The 2,569-nt window shown below is 36.6% G+C and overlaps 1 non-coding gene across 1 annotated transcript; it reads right to left on the reverse strand.

The window, feature by feature from the left end:
- Positions 1–2,038: 2,038 nt before the first annotated feature.
- LOC112804435 (small nucleolar RNA R71) lies at positions 2,039–2,146 on the reverse strand. The gene has a single exon (XR_003203049.1). It is a non-coding gene; the product is annotated as a small nucleolar RNA R71 (small nucleolar RNA).
- Between the last annotated feature and the right edge of the window lie 423 nt (positions 2,147–2,569).

The following is a 2,569-nucleotide window of genomic DNA, read 5'->3' on the forward strand; positions in this document are numbered from 1 at the left end:
AAGTCTGGCTGGCTGTGAAGCCATGTCTAATTTTATTGGACCGAGGTTTCAACTTATCATTACAAGAGCTTGTTGATTTCTATCAATCTTGCTGTTGGAGCAGTGATCTGCTAAGGCTTGGCTGGCCATTGGCCATGTCTAGTGTTTTGGACCGAAGCTTTCTTTGAAAGCTTGGCTGGCTGTGAAGCCATGTCTAATTCCTGGACCGGAGTCTTAGACTAAACATTGCATGATTCCTGGAATTCTCATTAAGAATTTTGATATCTTTATTTTCTTTTTCCACATAATTTTCGAAAAAGCACAAAAAAAATTTACAAAATCATAAAAACCAAAAATATTTTTCCTGTTGAGACTCTATTCTCATTTTAAGTTCGGTGTCAATTGCATGTTTCTGTTTTTCTTGCATCCATTCATGTGTCTTAGTGATCTTCAAGATGTTCTTGATGATTTCATTACTCTGATCTTTAATTCCTCTTGACTTGAGTGTTTATGTGTCTCATATGCATTCTCATTAGTGTCAGTAGTATACAAACTGCTAAGTTTGGTGTCTTGCATGCATTATTATTTGATTTTAGTTGCATTTTGATTATTCCTCACTATTAAAAATCCAAAAATATTTTTAATTTGTGTCTTTTCAAGTCAATAATACAGAGAATTGAAGATTCAGAACATACAGCAGAGGAATTATACAGAAAAAGCTGGGCGTTCAAAACGCCCAGTGAAGAAGGACAGACTGGCGTTTAAACGCCAGCCAGGGTGCCTGGTTGGGCGTTTAACGCCCAAAAGGGTAGAGTTTTGGGCGTTAAACGCCAGAATGTGCACCATTCTGGGCGTTTAACGCCAGGATGGCACAAGAGGGAAGATTTTGTTTTCAATGCAAATTTTTTTCAAGTTTTCAAAATCTTTTCAAAATCAAATCTTTTTCAAATCATATCTTTTCAATCAAATCTTTTTCAAATTCAATTTCTTTCTATTTTTAAAGATACTTGCTATCAATTAATGATTTGATTCAACATTTCAAGTATGTTGCCTTTTCTGTTGAGAAAGGTTTAATGTTTGAATCATATCTTTTCTTGATAGCCAAGTCATTAATTTTCAAAATCAAATTTTTTTTTAAAATGTTTTTCAAATCATATCTTCTCAATCACATCTTTTTCAAAATAACCTTCAATCAAATCTTTTTGATTTCTAATTTCAAATTCTTTTTCAAAAATCACTTGATTTCTTTCCCACTTTTATTTTTGAAAATCAATTAGTGTTTTTCAAAATGTTTTCAAAATCTTTTACTTGATTTTCAAAAATTACTTCCCCTCTTCTCACATCCTTCTATTTATGGACTAACATTATTCCTTAATGCAAAATTCGAACTCCATCTTCTTTGATAAGTCTGAATTTTCTACTTCTGCCTTCTATTTTTCTTTTCCTCTGACACCTCAAGGAATCTCTATACTGTGACATAGAGGATTCCACATTTTCTTGTTCTCTTCTCTTTCTTATGAGCAGGAGCAAGGACAAAAGCATTCTTGTTGAGGCTGATCCTGAACCTGAAAGGACCTTGAAGCGAAAGCTAAGAGAAGCCAAGGCACAACTCTCTGTAGAGGACCTAACAGAAATCTTCAAAGAAGAAGAACCCATGGCAGCCGAAAACAACAACAATGCCAACAATGCAAGGAAGGTGCTGGGTGACTTTACTGCACCTACTCCCGACTTCTATGGGAGAAGCATCTCTATCCCTGCCATTGGAGCAAACAACTTTGAGCTTAAGCCTCAATTAGTTTCTCTAATGCAACAGAATTGCAAGTTCCATGGACTTCCATTGGAAGATCCTCATCAGTTTTTAGCTGAGTTCTTGCAAATCTGTGACACTGTCAAGACTAATGGGGTTGACCCTGAGGTCTACAAACTTATGCTATTCCCTTTTGCTGTAAGAGACAGAGCTAGAATATGGTTGGACTCACAACCTAAAGAAAGCCTGAACTCTTGAGAAAAGCTAGTCAATGCCTTCTTGGCAAAGTTCTTTCCACCTCAAAAATTGAGTAAGCTTAGAGTGGAAGTCCAAACCTTCAGACAGAAGGAAGGAGAATCCCTCTATGAAGCTTGGGAAAGATACAAACAATTAATCAGAAAGTGTCCCACTGATATGCTTTCTGAATGGAGCATCATTGGAATTTTCTATGATGGTCTCTCTGAACTATCCAAGATGTCTTTGGATAGCTCTGCTGGAGGATCTCTTCATCTGAAGAAGACGCCTACAGAAGCTCAAGAGCTGATTAAAATGGTTGCAAATAACCAATTCATGTACACTTCTGAAAGGAATTCTGTGAACAATGGGACCAATCAGAAGAAAGGAGTTCTTGAGATTGACACTCTGAATGCCATACTGGCTCAGAATAAAATATTGACTCAACAAGTCAATATGATTTCTCAAAGTCTGTCTGGAATGCAAAATGCACCAAGCAGTACTAAGGAAGCTTCATCTGAAGAAGAAGCTTATGATCCTGAGAACCCTTCAATAGAAGAGGTGAATTACATGGGAGAACCCTATGGAAACACCTATAATCCCTCATGG

Source organism: Arachis hypogaea, chromosome 5 (assembly GCF_003086295.3).
Source record: "Arachis hypogaea cultivar Tifrunner chromosome 5, arahy.Tifrunner.gnm2.J5K5, whole genome shotgun sequence".
Lineage (NCBI taxonomy): Eukaryota > Viridiplantae > Streptophyta > Magnoliopsida > Fabales > Fabaceae > Arachis > Arachis hypogaea.